The sequence below is a fragment of the Crocodylus siamensis genome, chromosome 1, assembly GCF_052110815.1.
Source record: "Crocodylus siamensis isolate JL-2025a chromosome 1, ASM5211081v1, whole genome shotgun sequence".
NCBI classification, from domain to species: domain Eukaryota; kingdom Metazoa; phylum Chordata; order Crocodylia; family Crocodylidae; genus Crocodylus; species Crocodylus siamensis.
The window spans coordinates 9,058,024-9,078,517 of NC_143395.1; the positions used below are offsets into that span (position 1 = coordinate 9,058,024).

A 20,494-nucleotide genomic window follows, 5' to 3' on the forward strand; every position below is an offset into this window, starting at 1 on the left:
GTGCCTTCTGAAACTAGATCCTCTTATGGGTAGCCTCTGTGCCACATCAAAGAGTGTTTCTACATTACTTTTGCCTTTGGGGCAGTTCTGCTTTGCTGTATCTTTCAGATCTGCTTTTCTGAAGTGGAGAGGTAAAGAACCAAGCCTAGCGACACCCCAAGTTTGATTGGCTTGGTTTATGTGGTTTATTTAGATGCCTAATCTGCTTAAGCTAGATAGTTATAAGACTGTTTTAAGCTGAAGAGTTACCCATGCTGTCTTTTGCAACAATTTTAGTAAAGGTTTCAAGTAAGATAAAGATTTCTAAGAGTGGAAGTATGATTAATCACAAACCATTAGAATGAGCCACCAAGCAGAGGCTGTGACATCTTAATCAAGAATGACTGCCTTTTGGGAAATCTTGTTTTAGTTAAATCTGATCTTTGTGCCCAATACAAGGATAACTAATAAAGGGATTGTGATATTTAAATTGGAACTGATGATTCCTTTTGGCTGAAGTTTTATGAATATGTGAATCGCTACATCAGGCTTTTCTATTAATTAACTAAGGAAATAGGAAAAAAAAACTGATTTGGCTGATTTGCCCAGTAGGGGTACATTTATACTGATATAAAGATGTTTTTGTCCAGTTGCCATAACCGCCTCCATAGCAAATGGTTGCATAGATCTAATTAAATAATTTATTTTGCATTACATTTTAGATTAAAGCAATCAAGAGTGCTAAGCTATATCTGTTTAATATATGTTCAATTTTAAACTGATGCACTTGTCATAGATAAACAAGGCTATAGTGAGCACAGTGCCTTCTACACATTATTGTTCTAAACAGTAGCCCTGTCTCACTACTAGTAATTAATAGATGTTTATTGTTATTTTTAACTACAAGCTTAATGCAGCAGAGCTAACTTACTTAAATCATTGTAATGTCTTTTAATATTTCATTAGGGTAAAATTCAGAGGCCTTTGTTAAGGTCTAATTTAATTGCAGTGAAATGATGAGAGGATACCAAGGCAGATTAGATTTACAACTATGCTCCAACCTTTGAAATTTTGTTTTTGCGTGGATTTCCAGTGAACTTTGAGACTTATGGGGGTATAAATCCTAATCTTTAACTGTGGATTCTAGAAAATGGCAGGCTTTTTTTAATGTTTTGTACTTCAAATACAAAATAAAAAAAAAATACTGTTCCGATTCTTACAAAACTGCTTAGCATTGGGGAGTGAGAAATCGAAAAGGTTAGATCAAAAAAAAAAGACTTATAAGGACCTATGCAGAGTTGAGGTGCGTATATTCAAAACTGATCCACAGAACCTGCTCAGCTTTTGCTTAGCTTTGAAGATGCACACAAATGCCCTTCATTCCTCCCTGTTCGGCTGTGAGGTTTCATAGGTAGCACGCATTCTGCCTTTTGGACACACAGACACACACACACACACACACACACACACACACACACACACACACACACACACACACACACACACACACACACACACACACACACACACACACACACACACACACACACACACACACACACACACACACACACACACACACACACACACACACACACACACACACACACACACACACACACACACACACACACACACACACACACACACACACACACACACACACACACACACACACACACACACACACACACACACACACACACACACACACACACACACACACACACACACACACACACACACACACACACACACACACACACACACACACACACACACACACACACACACACACACACACACACACACACACACACACACACACACACACACACACACACACACACACACACACACACACACACACACACACACACACACACACACACACACACACACACACACACACACACACACACACACACACACACACACACACACACACACACACACACACACACACCTTTCCCAAGCTGAGTAGCTTGGCTCTTAGTTTTCACCTTAGCCTGATCCACACCTGCAGATTCAGTGCTTCCTCTCGTGATGTGCAGAAAAGACTGCAATTTTTATAGGCTGCGAGAGCATGAGCTAATATGCGAGTACAGAACATACGAAGCCTGACTGGAACCTAGTGGCCAGGGCACTCAGCTGTGAATGGGAAGTCCTGGATTCCAGTTCCTGCTGCCAGAAATGTTTCTGTATTTTTCAGTTGCCAATCATTGGGTAAAATACAGATGTTCAAATTGTTGTTCAAAAATTGATTTAAGCTGCTTAACATTTTTTTCCTTGAATTGCTTGTTCTTACAGTTTCTTAGACAAGTGGATGAACTGTTGTTATGGGCAAGCACCAACAAATGTAATTAATTGGCTAATTAGTAATTAATGTTTCTGAAAAGGTCAGTCTTGAGAAATTTGCCATAGTGTATAGGTCTCTTGGCGCAGGTCTTATTCTTCATAAAATACTTGACACAATTCAGTCATCCCATGTCTCTCAATCTAGTAGTAAGTCCCATGACTCATGCAAATCAAGCCTCAAATTTACACTGAAAAGCTGAGGTTCTTTTCTTTTGTATAAGAAATATCACTAGATTAAACTTATAATATCTACAAGCGTAGATTATTTTTAATGATGATTAACATTGTGGCAGGACACATCCCAGCTACTCACAACCTTAAAAATAGGGAAATAATACATATCTGTCTTTCTCACTTAATATAGCCAGCAGTAGTGTTGATGATTACACTCCCGTGCTCCAAAAGATTTTCATGAGGCATGTCAATGGATACTAGAAATCAATATATATCTTGGCTCATTTAATCCTGTGTATATTTTAAAAAAACAAAAAACGTAGATTTTCTGTGTCTTTGTATCGATAGATGAATATATCTGTGTGATCTGTTTGGGGAGTTTATATTTCTGTAATGCTACTGTGACCTCTAACGTGGAATACCATGCTGTAACATAAGATTTTTTTAAAACCATTTTCATTCTTCACTCTTTCATTTAGGCGGTCAGAGCACATGGATTTAATGTACTTGGCACTACAATGTGATCAAGTTTGTTTCATAGACATTCACAGGTTAACAGAACATAATTCGGACTACATCTAGTAAATTAAAGGTACCCATTGTATGAAACTGTTGCCTGGAACACAGTATACCATCAGAGAGCTGCTTATGGTTTTAGGTTGCAAGCTATATAAAATGGTTTAAATGCTGCGGTTTGTGAGGTTTTTGGCTATTTTCATGCTGTCATAATTGCTGGTAATTACACTTCCACTTGTATGTGTAATAAGTAGGGTTCTACTTAAATGGCACCAGAATGCGCTGCGCAGCGACTTTTTAAATTTTGCTCTTTTCACTGCACCTTCCCCCTCCTCTGGCCGTTGATTGGTGGAGGGGCCTGGGTGGTCTCACTGCTTACTCGTGATTGGCCAGGAGGCAAAAACCATGGTTTTAGATATGCTGTAGTTTTTGCCTCCTGGCTAATCGGTGGCAGGGCCATTGAGGCCCTTTCGCCAATAGGTGGGAGGCAGAAACCGCAGCATAGTTAAAACTACTCTTTTTTTTTTTTTTTTTTTTTTGCTTCCCAGATGATCAGCTGAGTAAGACGTGGATCAACAGACCTATACACTATGGGAAATTTCTCAAGGCTGGCCTTTTGGGAAACATCAGGAGCAAGTGGGAGGGCTCCTGGGGTCTCTCCACCAATCAGTGCTGGGAGTGAGAAAAGGAGCTGCTGTGCAGTGCACTTCTGGCATCATTTAGGTAGATCCTTTGTAATAAGCAGGTCAGTAATAATGGTGTGAAAGATCCAATTATACTATCAGTAGACCTTAGAGTAGTGATTCTCAACCAAGGTGTCATGGCAAGGTGGGGTGCCTTGGGATCCTTGCTGGGGTGCCATGCGACATTAGCACTGTTAGATGGACAAACATGATTCACAAAATTAAACCTAAGAGTTTTCAAATAGGAATCCAGAGTGTTTTAAAAATATTCAGACCTGTTGGGGTCTTTCTGAGTTCTTGTAACAAGAATTTTTCTGTTATTTTTCTAATAAAAAGAGAGTCAGAATTAAGGATTGGCATTTTCCAAAGGGTATCTTGGGTCTGAAAAGGTTGAGAAACACTGCCTTAGAGCAGACCGGCATTGTATGAAATTACACTAACAAATAACATAAGAATATTGCTGCGTTTTTAAGATTTTGCTTTAAATTGCTGAGAATTGCAGTTCTGCTCATAGATATGCAAACCTCAGATAGCTGCTTCATTGCAGATTAGATTATTGAAACGTGTTCCTTATGACAGTGTCTAGGGACAGACTGGGGATGGAGTCCCATTTTTTTTTTTTTTTTTAGGCGTAGTAAAAGTACAAATTAATTGATACTTCCTGTCTGGGGAGATTTTTATGATATAAATAAGACTGACAAGGCAGAGGAAAGGGAGGTAATGCACAAGCAGAGAGAACAGTAGGAAAATGCCAAGTGTCATGCTAATTACGCACATGTTCTTGTTTTTTGAGAGGTTTTATTTAGCCAGGGGTTAGCTAAATAGAAGAACTTGAGAAGGGAGATGTGTGCAGGGCAGGTGAGGACGAATAAGGGTGGGTTTGTGAGTGAGGCTGAGTGGAGAGATGCGACTGTACGCAGGCTCACATTTGGTTATTTCAGCCTGTAGGCCTGGGTAGAGCTGCCTGCTCAAAACATCGTGTTAGTACATGATCTCGGTGCCATAGATTTTGTTTTTTCTGGATTAGTTGTAGTTTTTCAAACAGTTGTTCCCTTTTGGGTACTGTCCCAAAGCAGAAAGATTGAAAACGAGTCAGATTTCTGTCTTTTTTTTTTTTTAGCTAGGACATTTTATTAAACCATTTTAAAAAAAAATCTTTACAGAGCAGCTGATTCTTTCAACATTTATTCTGCTGGATAAATAAATTCTCTGGGGTTTTGCTGAATCATTGTTATTGACAATAACAATATAAATAATTGGGGGTAAGATATTGCCATCAATGCCATCCAGTAGAGAGAGGTGACCTCTTTAAAATTGACAGGCTTATCCAGAATTAAACTTATGAGGTAAATATGCAAGCTAACTGATGTGTCATATTTGAAGTTCAGTACTGAACAGTTGTTTCTTGCAATGATTTTAGTGTAAAACTCTTAACCTTCATTCCACGTTTCTCATATATTTACCTTCAAAGGAATAATTATTGACAGTGATGACCAAATGGCATGTGCGTCAGACTCGAGAGTACTTGTTTTTGTTGGTCTTCCGCTAATATATCAGTCTCATTTCAACACCAGATATAAGGAAGAGTAAGTGGGTTCATTCTGAAAATTGCCTCAAAGCATTAAATACAAATATTCTTAACATTTTTAATAATGAGTTATATGTCACGTATTCATTAAGTAGAAATAACATACTTTAGAATAGGTATTAATATCTAAAAGGCAAAAACAAGGTTTCAGAGTCACAAACCAACTGTTTCTATTTCTTGTTAAGCAGAAAATAAGGAGCAGCTTTTTACTATAAGAGAAGGGGAAGTTGTATGCTCTGAGCATAGGAGCAGAATCTATTGTAAGAACATACAAATTTTTTTTCGAGAGATCTGAAAAATAGGAAAATGTCTCAGTGTGTGAGACTATCGTTGTAGGATGAAGACTAGAAATGCCCTTAGATGAGACCCTTGGCATTCTGCTTATGGAGGAAAGATAATGTTTTATTGGGTAGCTGAAATGCATACAAGTTTGTGAATTAAGAGGTAGTTTTTCTTCTCGGATGAGGAATAACCAGGCTTTGCTTAAGCTGAGCAGAATAACTTCTGTTTTCTTCTATTCTTATATCCTCCTTTCTTGCTAGTAGTTGACAACAGAGAAGAAAGTTTTTTGTATTTCCATAAACTGTTTTCTCTTCAGACGGAAGAAATAATTAATTATACTGCATCCTGGAGGAAGCTTGGAATACTTTCTCTTTTGGTCTCTGAGAAAGAATGAAATACGAGAGAGCAGTTCGGGGCAACTAAAAGAAGTTCTGACAACTGGAGCTCAGGGAGGTGTTGACTGGAACCACTAGTGTAGATGAAAAAATGAAACCTGTTCTCTCAAAGCAGGAAGTAGTGGGAAGCGTCAAGACTTTTACCAGATGGCTTAGGACTTTTACCAGGATGGCTTAGCTCTTCAGTGAGTTCTTTGCTTCAGTATTCCTTAATATTTCATTCCAAGAGAGGTGGTACTGTCACCTAACTTGGAGGTCTGCAAGTAGAGGCTTGACAGTCACCTGGCTGGGGTCGTCTGACCTCCGTCCTCTTTCCTGGCAGGGGGTGAGACACGATCCATTGGGTCCCTTCCAACTCTAGAATCTGTGACTTGATACTGCAAATATTTATTCCTATGATTAAGTTTACTGTAAGTAGATAACTTTTGAATTTAGAGGGGTTACCTGTATGTGTAAACATTTTCAGGATGAGATTCTGGTCTTTTAAATAAAATGAGATTGGGGACATAAATTAATGGGACTATTTGTACCCATTAAGTGTATCAGCTATCACTTAGACTGTCAGTATGCACTTATGTACCTGTGGCCATTATTTTATTTTGCAGCACTAGCTTAATTTTTATAATCTTTTTATTGTATGTGTACAAACAACACTTCGAGGTGTAGAAAAGGGTGAGTGTGAAATGAAACGTGTGAGAAACAATCGGTGAATTCAATTATATAGCTATATATATCTGTCCTATAAATAATATTCACAGTAGCATGGATAATCTCTGTTAATATAGTAGTTAGGACAGTGCCCTCACTTGAGCAGTAAGTCTACCAGAAACATCTGCAAGTGTATTTTGGGACTTTGAACACTTTCAGTCTGGGAACATTCAAAGCGTTGCATCACTGTTCTTTCTGAAGACTACGGGAACACTTTGTGCGTGCTCAGGATGATGCCTTTAAATTTCCATAATTTTGTTTCAAAGCTAGATTTCTGCCAGCAAGGCAAAAAAAAAAATACTAGATGTCATTCAGAATTAGGTATGTGCCAGCTATTATGTCTTTTTATCAAAGCATTTTTTGTGTTTTCAGAGTGTGAAAGAAGCCTTCGAGTGCTTTCTTGTCAAACTGGAAAGAGCTTTTTGTTCACAGTTTATGTAACTTATAGATTCTTACTCTGTGAGTCATGATTGCTCACTTTTCTTTATAACAAGATAAGGACATCTTCAAAACAGAGTGAGGGACCTTGACAGTTTGGTAGTGTGGTGTCACAGTGCAGAAAAGGAGAGAATGGCTGATGTAATGCAACTGTGGATACAGACTATTTTTTTTTTTAAGTTCCTAAAATGTTCTGGCTAAGACTGGAGGGTGGTTTACTGGAGGGTGAGCCCTTGCCTTCATTATCTCTGGTGCTAGAACTACATTGGAAGAGCCCAGAGCATAGAAGCCATGTAGGTTGATGACCACATTAGTGTAGATGCTGCCAACCTCTCCCCAAATGATTCGGGCTAAGCTGACAAAAGCATTCTTCTCTGGAGCTACCAGCATCCATAAGAAGAGTTTACCAATGTAGTTGTGCCAGTGTGATCTTTTCACATTGATTGCTAACAGCTCTGCTTCGTAGATTAAATCTGAACATGAGGACTTCCAAGTGGAAATGAATTTTTGACCTTTTCAAAGCCATTTGAGTTGGGGATTTTAGGGCAGAAGTACCACGACTGCAATACTATAACAGAACTTAAGGAGAGATTGGATGGAACAAAATCTTATTTATATAATACTTTGCATTTATGTACTCTTGGTGAGTTAGGATCTTTTTTTCTTTTTGTTCTGAAAAGCTTTTTGGCCTGGCTCTGCTTCAGCAATTTTTATAGTTTGCTAACATTTTTGAGTCTCCCAGAATGGTTTGGCAGACATGCTGTGAAACTTGCTCAGGAAAAGAAAATGGAGAGGCACAAGGTGACTGCTCCTGCAGTTAAGGGAATGTGACCAAGTTGTCTTAAAACACCTTGCAATTTGCATAATCTCTAGGATCTTTGGTTTCCTTTGGATGTCAGAATGGATGTTTTTCATCTTTGGTATAAGGAAATTGTGATGGGACCTGCCTAGCCTGTAGCCCACCCCCACTGCAGTGCCACTACTGCCCGCCCTACCCTGAGCACCGCCTCAGCCCAGCCTCTTCACTGGGAAGAGGCTAGTGCAGCCCCTGTCCTCAAGACTGCAGCAGGCAGCCCACCCTTGCCCTGTTCACAAATCTGGTGGGGCACATGCCCCCCGCCCCATGCCTCACCCCGGGGTGCGTGCAGCAGTGGGGGGGGGGCACCCTCCTTCCCTGCGCCCCCTGGACAAGCTGTCCACAGCTCTGTCCTGCTGCCGGGATCATGTGCACTGCCCTGGCTGGGCAACATCTGCCCCTACCTCTACCCCACTCCCCCCCTCACTGTAGGGGGCCTCGATCTATGCCCCTCTGTGTCCCTTCCCTCCCCCATGCCCCTTCCTCCTACAGAGTTACTCTCTGTTCTCCAAGCTTCCTGGTTGCATTCCTGGCTGCATGCATGATGCAGCTGCGTGCATGCATGTGGCATTCATCAGTGACGTTATTGGCTACACTGGCCAAAAAAAGCTGATTGTGATGATATTAATTTCCCTGTTATCAGTGCTGATCCAATATGCCACTGATGTAGTGGTGCACCTCTAAAACATTCAACTGGAATTCTCTTCCCCAGCTGATCTGATGAGTGACCTTCAGAGTGTGTCATGGGGGAAGCACCTGCTTTAATTAGGTTTTTCGCTGAAGAATTTTGACAGTGGTTTGATTTGATTGATTGATTAATTTTTAAGAGGTTGACTTCTGTAGTTAATATGGTCAAATTGATTATTTAATGCTTAAATTGCCTGCTCCAAAAGAACACAAGATGCACATTTTATAAAATGTCTTTTTTGTCTTGTGTCTTTAGAGTTTGCTTATAAGCATTTCCCAACCCTTTGTGCTGCCTCTTTTTTTTTTTTTTTTTCTTTCTATCCGACAGCAGTTTCTTGCCAGCTGTACTGAAGGCAGCTTGAAAATGCTTCTCTGAGTTAATTATGATAGCAACAATTTTCAGGGTATGCTGCATTTTATGTCACTTAAGTTGTCTGTGTATGAGGGGAAAGCATGTGTTCTGCTTTAATATAATTTGGTGTAGTGTAGATATTAGTGTTGAGTGTCATTGTCCATCTGGTTGCTGTCTTAATTTCTCCAGTTGGCATTTAAAATTAGTTACACCCAATAAAAGATGCTGAGAAAATATTTTATAAAATATTAAGTTGTTGATGCAGTCTTCAATATAAAATTGCCAGGTAAAATCCAAGGTGGCTTCTAGATGGACCAGCTTTGTACAGTAACTGTAACCAAGGCTACTTGGTTTAAACTGTCTAGCAAATAGGCCTCTATTTTTGTTTTTATTTTCCTTTTTTAGGCAGGCTGTCCCTGAAACAGGAAGCGCTGGCATAAGCAGAAAATACTTGTGGTAGAAGGGTACTGCTATTTGAAGCCAGTGACATGAACGGAGGAAGAGTGGCAGACACCCAAAAAAAGCAGAACTTCACTTAAACTGTCTTTATCATTGAGTCCCAGTGAATAGATTTGGCTAGGGATCATGTTGTTAGAGACCTGATGGTTAGGAGCCTGGAGGCTCAGCAATGGAAAGTTATTCTTGGGAGAAATGTCCAGTGGTTAAAACTAATTTGCCCTAAGCTTGGCTAGCTACTGTACAACTGTGTGTCAGCCATGAATGTAAAATGAGATGCGTGAGAAACCTCCATGAATGCTTCAGTGGGTCATCTGTCCGAATCATAGTATGTTTAACCCCTGAAAGAAAATGCACTGGGGCTTGTGAATTAGAGTATGTATTCCAGATTCCTGATAAAAATGTATAAAAATTAAATTTTGACAGAGAGAAGAAAGTATAATGAGACTTAAGTATAATGTAGACCAAATAGATAAAAGAAGTTAAAGTACCTGGTTTGTGCACACTGCAAGATATTCTACAGCAGCAGTTCCCTATCTGTGGTACGGACAGGCAACCTGTCAGTGGTATATGTTAACAGATTTATTATTACTTTATATGACAAAAATTTGCTGGTGGTACTTAAGGTTGTATCATTTTAAATTGGTGGTGCACAATCTGTCAGAGTTTGGGAACTGCTGCTCTACAGGATACTCTATACTGTTGGGTATTGACTTCAGGGCTGGAAAAAATAATGGAGCTGTCTTTGGTTCCCACTCCCCCTGAGATTTGGTGGTAATATCACATTTTTGCGTTGCAAATCCACATAGGAAGTTGCCAATTGTTTCAGTGCTGCTTAATAGACTGAGCCTATCTAAGAGACCAGAGGTGATGTCAAAAGTTGCCATAGCCAGAGAAGAGCTTGAAAAGTAAAGTGGCAACAAATTTATCTTTGAGTTGGAGATGGTTTTCAGAAAGGAAATTGTCTGAAGAATAATACTACAGAAAAATGCTCTTGATATTCACTAGGGGGTGCTACTAAATCTTTGATGGTTAATACCACAAGCCATCGCATACATCAGGTATATTTGTAATGTAAATTATTTATTGTGTTGTGGGAAAACATACTGTTCCCTGCATAAGCATCTTAATTTAGTATTGCTTTGATTTAAAGGGGCATTGATATGAATCTCCCTTCTGTCTGAATTTTTGTATCTGGTGACAAAAGAAAGGATGGGAATGGAAGATGCCTACTTGGATACAATCCTTCCCCATGGTTATAATTATATATACAAAGTTTGAGGGAATCTAAAGATGCATAGTGAGCTGTGCTTGTGCATCCAACTTGTCATAATGGATCCTCTCTGGGTCTCTGACCAGATTTCTCGCCCGCTGCTCGCCTTTCTTTGCCATCAGAGTGTTGGTTTATACCAGTTTGAAATTGGACCTGGGCTTAGTTCTCACCCTCATCGGAAATATCGGAGGTTATGTTCAAGTGTCAGTCACAAGTCTGGAAGAGACCTCCTCAGTCCTTGCATCCAGTCCCATACTATTAGAGGTTATCATGTTGTTTATCAAGCTGTCAAGTTTCATCTTAAAACTAGTTGAATTGTCTGTCCCCTGCACCCTTCTTGGAAGCTTGCTCTAGAGCCTCAGTTGTCTGATGCTTAGAAACCTTCTTTAATTCCTGTCCTAAAATTGCTTGTGTTCAGTTTATACCCATTTGTTTTGTGCCAAAGATGTCCTTAAGCTTAAATATTGCTCATGGTGTGTGTGGTTAGGCTTTGGATGCTGCCTAGGCCAGCATTTCTCAACCCATGGGCCACGATCCAGAAGTGAATATTTCAAAGGGTTGTGAACTGCAGCAGGGTAGAGGGGTTGCAGGAAGGTGCCTGCCCCTTGCAGCGGGGAAAAGGGTGGGAGAGAGCTGCATGGCTGGGCTGGTGGCATTGGGCCAGTGTCCATGCTCGCAGGGGCAGGGTGGCTGGAAGATGCTGCTCGGGGTGGGAGGGGCCATGACCAGGCTGCCTGGTGTGGCGTGGCAGCCCCAGCCCAGGGTGGAGAGGGGGCGGGGGTTGCCACAGGCCTCTCCTTCTCCCTCCAGGCTGTGTTGGGGCCGGACTTACCCTGCTGCCACGTGCATGAGGTGGAGCTGCTGCAGCCACCATGCTCCAGCCCTAGCGGCACAGGGGCAGCTGGAGGGGTGGGAGCAAAGGGCTGTGGCTTGGGAGTCAGGGTTACCAGCAGGGCTGGTGGGGGCAGGGGGCTGCTGGTCCGGAGTAAAGGACACCATCTTGGCCCGGGGGGGCAAGGGACTTGGGTGTCTGGCCCTGGCAGGGCCATGGGGGTATGGGCTGAGACAGGCCATGGATCTTTGCAAATGGGTCCCAGTAGGAAAAAGGAAAAACCACTGCTCTAGGCCATCTATCAACTGCTGGGTGATAACTATTTTTGATAACTACCAGACCCACAAGCTGTCCCCAACCTATTATTGCTCTCCCAAGTTCCCTAGTGGTGATAGGAAATAATTCCTCTGTCTCATTTATTAAGAAAGCAACAGTCTTCCAGTTAGTAGTGGGGATTTTCTTCTTTAGGTGAGCAATTGATGTATGTGTTTTAAATAAAAAAGCAAATAACTTTTTATATACAAATAGTCTCTGAGATGCAGGAGAATTGAATTCAACTAACTGGTCATTTTTATTTAAAAAAAAAAGAGAATCTTGATGATGCTTAATGTTTTAAGTATTTGGCACGTCCACATGTGCATTATTAATATGCTTTAGTTAATGCGGATTAAATCCAGTACCTTCATTGTGAGGTACTAGGAAAATGCGCATTAGCCTGTCTTAATGTGTATTACCTAAAGAGCACGGTTTTTAAATGATGCTTTATGTACATTAGTCTATTTTAATGCATATTAAATAAATAGTATGGCCTCTTAAGTGATGCTTTAATGCATATTAAAATAGGCTGATGCATATTAAAATACACATGTAGACGTTTCCCCTCTGGAGGGGAACTGGGTATTAGTCTAACAAACATAGCCACTTAAGCACTTGTGAAGTTTTTTCTTTCCATTTTTTATTATGAGACAGTGATATGGTAACGAACAGCTCAGACTAGATTATGCAGTCTTAGACCACACCTCACTATTGGTGCAGGTTTGATTACTTGGCAGCAGTACTGAACTGGGTTATCAAACAAGCAAACGGGGCCTCTGCTGGTTGATGACTGCAAACATTCCCTTTATGCTTAACTATGTGATCATGTGTAGTTCACAATTCCTTATTTAAAAGGACAATAGTGTAGATATCTGCCCATTCAGTATATAACTAATCTAGAATGTGTCGAACGACTTGGAACAGAAGGGTTGCTTGTGATACGGCAAATCTATTATTAGGGCATCTTGTTTCCAGAGTAATGGAATAGAGAAGGTGGCCCCACAAGTCCTTACTTGTGTGGGACTTGGTGCCACAGCAGGGTAATGGCTGATTAGTAATCTAGAAAGGGTTAAAACCCTTTTTTCTTGTTTTTGATGTTTAGTATTCATGGAAATGCTTTTTTCATTCCAAGGTCTAGACTGCAAGCAAGTGAGCACTAGGTTACTTTCCTTCACAGTGAAAAACCCTCTTCAGTGACCATATGTATAAACAAAGCACTTATATGAAAGCAGCTTGGCCTGGAAATTTTCTGTCTAATTTGTGGGATTTGGGGGAGTGCGGGGGTGGATGGGCACACAGAGAGGGAAGAGGGAAGGGTGGAGGCAGGCATCTTCTTTTGCAGTCTCGCATCTGCTTTTGAGTCAGTGTGCAAGAGGAGGTTATTGGTGGTCAGCACTGATCCTGTTTCTTGAGGCTAAGGCGGGGTGGGCAATTATTTTGGGCGGAGGGCCACTTACCCAGTTTCGGCAAGCTGTGGAGGGCTGCATGGGTAGCCCCGCCCCTTGGCAGGTGGCCTGCCCCCTGGTTACCATCTTAGGACCAATGTCCCAGGGTTAGCACCAGTGGGGCCCAGAGCAGGATGCAGGGTGGCAGGGGTCTGTGGAGCTGGGCTGGGCTACACCAGCACAGAGCGGGGAGCTGGCCTGGCTCCATAGAGGCCCTGCCAGCCAGGACTCTGTACCCCTTCCAGCCTGTTCTGGGCCCTGCTAGCTCTGGCCTTGGGACTCTGATGTGAGCCCCACGCTTCCGTGCCCACTCACTCCCAGTGCCTGTCCAGCCCTACGGTACAGGCAGGGGGGCAGCGCACAGCCCTGACCCCTTGCTCGCCGGAAGGGAAGGAGCTGGTGCGGAGTGTGGGGAAAAGTGGCCCCTTGCCCACCCCGTGGCCTGTGCTTCCTGCTGCATCCACTTGTAGCCTGCGTGGGGCTATCCTGAGCAGGCACAGGCAGCTCCATGCAGGCTGTTAGTGGCTGCAGCATGGGCTACTGCTCATGGGGCAAGCAAGGGGCTGCTTTTCCCCTGTGCTCAGTGCCAGCTTGTAACCTGGTCCTGCATCCAGCCTGGGCCCTGCGCTGGTTCCAGGCTTGCCTATTGAGGCTGCGCATGGCGGCTTGTAACCCGGCCCTGTGAGAGCTCCGGGCTAGCACGTCAGGCTACACACGGCAGCAGTAGCTGCGGCCCCCCCGCTTGCCATGCCGGGCAGTATTTGCTGCTGTTTCCTACCTGGAGCTCATGTGCTGGGCAGCACAGAGGTGGTAGTGGCGGCAGCCTCACTGCAGCCTAGCATGGTGCAAGCTCTGGGCAGGCAGCAGCAGTAGCAAATGCTGCCTGGAGTGGCATGTGGGGGGGCCGCAGCTGCTGATGCCATGTGCAGCCCGATGGGCGAGCCTGGAGTCAGTGTGGGCCGGGTTACAAGCTGGTGCTGAGTGCGGGGGGAAAAGCGGCCCCTTGGCTGGTGCCCTGCGCTGCAGCCGCTTGCAGCATGCATGGGGCTGCCTGTGCCTGCTCAGGACAGCCCCACATGGGCTGCGAGCGGCTGCAGCAGGGAGTGCTGGCCATGGGGTGGGGGAGGGGCTGCTTTTCTCCTGCTCAGCACCAGCCTCTTCCCTGCCCTTCCTGAGCTTCCCATGCCGGGCCAGCCATGTGGTGCCAGGCCAGAAGTCCCTGCAGGGGCTTACAGCTAGCGGGGTGGGGCCAGGCAGGCCCTGCTGTTGCAGGAGCTGGTTGGGCTTGCCCTGGGTCCTACTGCCCCTGGGTCCTGTCATTTTTGAAAGGAACTAAGGTCAGATAAATTTTAATTTTCAAAACTTTTTAGGGGCCTCATGGGCTGGATCTGGATTGCAGGCCGTATTTTGCCCACCCTGGGTGGGGGACTGGCAGCCTGTGGCAGTGGCCATACCACAAGTAGTAGTCTGCTGTATTTGAAAGTTACTGGCTACTGTTCTATGATATTTGTGAAGATTTTAACTGAAGATCTGAGGACACTGAAAATTCAGCACAGGGATTTTTCCAATATTCAGCTTAAATTCTCTCAGGGCAGCTGCCAGGATGCTCTAGCAGGTTCTCTGCACCAGCCTGGCTTCAGCAGGAGTCAGAGCACTTTCAGGATGGTGTTTGATTAAATGTAGCGGATGATTGATACGACGCTTGGGTTCAGCCTTTCTCCTTCACCAGGAGTGAGGAGTAGGCAGCAGAAAATCTGGCTGTCACAGCTCTACAGCGGTGAAGAGTTTGTCTCTGCCTGCACCTTACGGCCACAACCCAGCTCCTTTTTGTGCATGTCCTGGCAGGGGAAGCAGCGTGACCACGTAGGTGAGCTCCCCAGGGTAATTGTCTCTGATATGTCCTCCATAGGAGGTCTATATTGAGCAGATTCTTTTTGGTATTGGGTGGTGGAACCGGAGCGTGCTCCATCCACTCCATGCATTGACCTGGTATTGCAGTGCTTCCAGGACCGGTGCAAAAAAAAACAGAAAAAAAAAAAAAGCTCCTTTTTGTGCATGTCATTTCACTGGATCAGCTGCCAAAATCTTATGGTTTACAGGGAATAGAAATGGGAGACCAGTAAACTGAGTTTAGCTAAGCCAGCAGAAAGTGACATCTTGGCTTTGATTAAATTAATTTTATCCACTTCAGTGAGCTTGTGTTCACCTGGTTAGGGCATTTGGTTTTCTTGTGAAGTCTTAACAGAGAGGCCAACAAGTAATCTGTTGCTATGGACACTGTAAAGCCATGTACTCTGGGACAATGTTATTAATAGTGGTTTCTTGCTCTGCCTCCCCTCCAAAAAAACAACCAAACAAAAAAAAAACCCCTCTCAATTTAATTTCACTGAATGGTTTGGCTAGTATTTCCAAGCTTGGGTGCTTAAGTAAATTAGGTGCCCCATTAAGTTGTTGGGGTGTGTGTGGTTTGTTTGGTTTTCTTTGTTTGTTTTTTAATAGGGATATAATGAACCCTCCACTCCTGCCCCGCACTTCTCTGAATCCTACCCCCCTCTGTTTACCTAATCAAAACTTTTTCTACCCTGTTCCCTATAAATTCTTGTATTGTGCTCCCCTTCGTATTAATGAGGCACTTTGCAGCAATGCTTTCCTGACATTTGTGTGTTCTCTTAGCCTCTCCTCTCCTTCAACTAGGAACAGCTGCAGTGTAGACATTGTATGGTATGTAACCTAGTCGCCTTCCCCTCCTCTCCCCCACCCCTCAATTGTTAGTCCCTCACTCGGGCGCTTTGTATTTCCAGCTCAACTTTGTCATCTTTTTCCTGGATTCCCCATCCAAAACATCTACTAATAAAAATCAATCTCTTTTTGGTAAAAATATTTTTAATAAAAATACCTTTGGCTGGTCTCTTAATGTAGGAAGGCCAGGCCAAAGAACTGAACCTTGTGCTTGAAGCAGAAAACAGTGAGTTTGGTGAGGGCCCTGAGGTCTGGGGGAAATGCATAGCATGATCTTGGGCCAGGCCTTGAGGAAGTTCCATCTCTTTTGTGGGGAGAATTCCACTGGGGCAGAAGGGTGTGGTTGTCATCCCAAATTTTTAGATGATCTTTTAAACTTCCTGGGCACGTAAGGCACCTTTTTGAAGACAAAAGGAACAAGATCTTGAAATGTTGTGAGAACATTGTAGAGAGCAAAGGATAGGCTCAGTATGTTTTTGGTAGCCTGTGTTGTGGAGGAGGTGCGCTATAGGATCTCAGTTGTAATTGCAAGCTGTGTTAAGTCTGAAGATGGGCAGAAGATGAGGCAGGGTTGCACTGCTAGAGACCTAGCTGATTCATAGGGGCATAAGCTTTTGTAGGCAGCAACTTTGTCTGATGATGTAAGTGGATGAAGGTACTGGCACCTGATGAGCTAGGCTGTTGCATAAGGAAGCTCATCCCTCCCTGAACCAGTTAGTGCCTAAAGTGGCAACATGCCTTTTCTTCTGATAGCATTAGTAGCATGAAGGCTTTGTATCTGGGCATATTATATTGCTATAATACGGCTCGATGGTGGTAAAGATGTGCATGACTGCAGGGCTGGCCCATCCTATCCTGCAGAACCTGTGGCCACAGGGGGCCCTGCAGTCAAGCCATGCCCCGCTCTCCCCCTGCCGGCTGCGCCATGTTTAAAGGGCTCGGTGCAGGCAGGGAGCCCCTTCCTGGCATAGTGGGAGAAGAGTTACCAGGTCTGCTCCCACCCTGCCCCTGCCCCCGGCCCTGGCTCCAGCCCTGGGGACGGAAGCCAGGCATCCCCAGCATGTGTTGCCCCCACCCCCTGCAGCACAGCCAACGTGCTCGTAGCCTGGCCCTGACTTATTTTATTTCAGTGAATTTATACTGCAAGTAACCACAATTTTGATTTTTCAGTGGCTCGGGGCCCCAAAATTATAACTTGAGGGGGGCCCCAAAAAACTGTGGGCCAGCCCTGCCTGACTGCGTTGTGTGGAGGATGGGGTGGAATCTGAGCCAGAGTTAATGGAGAGCGGACTCGCAGATATTGCTAAGTGAAACATTAGCAGCAGCTCCTTACCGCTTCTGAGTTGTGGGTTTCACTAACCTTCAACCAAAGGGAAAGTGAATCATAGCTGTAAACTCTAGACTGGTTTCTTTTGACCACAAACATTAGCTGTCATCTTTTATGGGTTAAGACTGGTGTTCAGCCACAAGCTGATGGCATCCCATCGCTACACCATTGTGGCAGTACTGGTATGGTCATGTTTGCTGAAGGAACCGTAGAGCTTGGTCATCTGTGTCTGGCTGGCATCTTGAGTTCATGTTGTCTGCTCAGGTCAACTAGGGGCTGAAGGTAGGTGTCAGAGTGGAGAATATAAAGTGCGTTTGTGCGAGTCCCCATCAGTCGGGGGTCTAGAGGCACAGAGGCAATTTCTTACTATTGTTTTTTGGGTGTGTTCCTTCAGGAGAAAGGACTTGAACTATTTTAGCATGTTTTCCTGGACCCTTCTCAGCTCTTTTGGGTGAGGCAGCAGATTTTGGCCATCAGTGGTGAGTGAGAGCGGTGTTGCAAGTTCCGGAGGCCTGGGAGAGTGGAAGCATATTAAAGTTTCTGGCTCTAGGTATCTCAATAAATACATAAAAATTGGTGTCTGTACCTTTGTGTGTCTGATGTCTGGAGGAGTGGGGTAGGTGAGAGGGGCTAAAGATTTTGTTTTTAGTAAGGTGGAGTTGTCTGTAATATTTTTTAGTTGCTTACTGTATGTTTTACAGTAGGTGATTCGTGGAATCATAGAAAATGCGGGTTGAAAGGGACTGCGGGAGGTCGCATCTAGTCCAGCCCCCAGCTCAAAGCAGGACCATCCCCAAGTAGATCATCTCAGCCAAATTTTGTCACAACTAATCAGCATAGAAAAAAAACCCAGTGTGTTGTGGGCATAACTCAATAGAAAACACCTTCAAGGTAGCTTTTGAAATAATTAAATAGTGAAGGTTTATTTTAGTTAGGATTTTTAGCTCCAGGGTCTGAAGTTGAAAAAAGGCTGGAGAGCAGGTTGTTTAGACCATGGTACCAATCTTGTTGTGTGGAGACGTAACTTCTCCTGTTCCTGTTAACTCGTTTGACTGGGAGAGTCGAGCATCCCCTCTACTGTAATATGTACATTGAAATACAGGCATCATAGTACTCAAGATTACTTTTTTAAGTCCCTTTTTGATAGCATCTGGAAGGCAAAGGGTGGAAGAAATAACCATCTAATAATGTTTTTCTTTTTGAGGTGCAGGTTTCTGAACTGGTTAAGCTGAATTGTTTGGGAGATGACATCCTTCCACTTAAATTGTAGTTGATAAATGACTATTGTCTGCATGACCCATGGCTGCCAGAAATTCTAGTCTAGTCAGCAATATTTCATGTGAACAACTGGTGGGGAGGAGGGAGACAGGACAGTTTAGAGCAGTAGCAGAACTAAAAATCTCTTAAAAACCCCCCTATGGTGCTGGCTTCAGGCAGTTTAGTTAGGCAATCAGGCTTTAAAGCAAACCTGGAGAGAGATGTTTGGTAAAAGGAAATTATACAGTATCATAAATAATAAATAGGTGTTCTGCAGTTTACATCAGGGCCAGGTCATTATGATAATGACTAGCCAATTGCCCGTCAAGAATGACGGGGGGCGGAGGGTGGGTGGAAGAGGAGGGGCTGGGATGGAGTGCCGCCACCTAATGTCCCATGCCACCCTTCGTCCGGTCCTTGGCTCGGCTTTGGAATCATGGCAGCACTCCCCCACGCTTGGAGCACTCTGATTGGTTGTTAGCATCACCCAATCAGAGCGCGAATGAAGCGTTACGGACAGACAGACAGACCTGGGCTTTTATAATACTAGAATCATAATTCATTTCTGGTGAAGTTGACTAAAGAATGCGTAAGACATTTAAAAAGAAGTTAAGCCTCTGTTTAAAGGATCCACGTGCGTGTCATTCTTCAGTTGTTGGATGTATTCAGGAAACAACATGCCAGATTGGATCATTTTACAGTCCCCCGTGTTTTTGTGGCACCTGAATGTGTCGTTCCATTTTTTATTTGGCTTCCTCTGACTTCACCTGCAGGTAGTAAAGGGAGAAAGCTCTGCAATTAAAAATGTATGCAAAAGCACTTTTGCTAGATCCTAGGTAGGAATCAAATTCCTAATGTAATTCGTAGGTAGCAATTAAACTTGTCAGTGGAAAATCTAGGTACTGGTGTTTAATTGATGTAAAATGAACTCTTATGTCACTAGTGGCTGGTTATAAAGTGTGTTAAGGGGAGGACCCAAGCCAGTAGAAAAGGTGAAATGGAATCTAGTTGTTTAGCTTTCCAGTGTGTTTTTTCCTGTTATGCATCTTGTCTCCTATTCTGCACATATGTCTTGAACTATAGAAGAAACAGAGTTCCTGTGGTATGAATGCTGTGTCTGGTATTGGGTTGACTGTTGCAGCTGATCAGCATGGATAAATGAGTTAGAAGATTTGTTCTTACGTAAAAAGAAATTTTAAAAAATCCTAATCTTTTTATTGGCAAACAAGATATTATTCTTGTGCAACAGATGTATGCAAGTACATTGCCAGGGTTCCTATGACTAAATTGGTGCTTGTTTTGAAGAAAACAGATTCAGCTTGTTCAGTTTATTCCTCTCTCTTCCTCCCATGCCCAGGTTAGTTAACTTCAAATCTGGGGAGTTGTCTTTTTGGAACTTTCTTAAAGAAACATTTAAAGGGTCCTTGATTTTTGCATACAGAATTCTTCTTGTTGTATCCTTTAAAGACAGGCAAGTCGGAGCCTGAAAAAATTGGCCTTTTGTTCACAAAAAGCCCGTGTTAAATGTCTTTTTTTTATTTTCCAGTGAATAGAGTATTTTTCTAGTGGATAGAGCACTGGGCTGTATTTCCACCTCTGCTTTGCCCTATTATGTCACCTTGAATAAGTCCCTTGGTCTCACTGCGTCCCGTTTTTTTCTTGCCTTTTAAAATGGATATGGTTATGCTAACCTCCCATATAAAATGCTGAGATGTACAGATCTATAGATGGCCTAAGTCATTGATTTTTCAACCAGGGTGCCATGGCACCTGGTGTCTTGAGATCCTTTAGCACTACTAGGTGTGCACACATAAGCCCAGAGATTTCAAATAAG

At 43.3% G+C, this 20,494-nt stretch overlaps 1 protein-coding gene and 1 pseudogene across 5 annotated transcripts in view; both read left to right on the forward strand.

The window, feature by feature from the left end:
- CD2AP (CD2 associated protein) overlaps positions 1 to 20,494 on the forward strand; it is a 122,674-nt gene that overhangs the window by 10,029 nt on the left and 92,151 nt on the right. The gene's annotated exons all lie outside the window — the stretch shown is intronic.
- LOC149872562 (U2 spliceosomal RNA) lies at positions 15,206 to 15,360 on the forward strand (annotated as a pseudogene).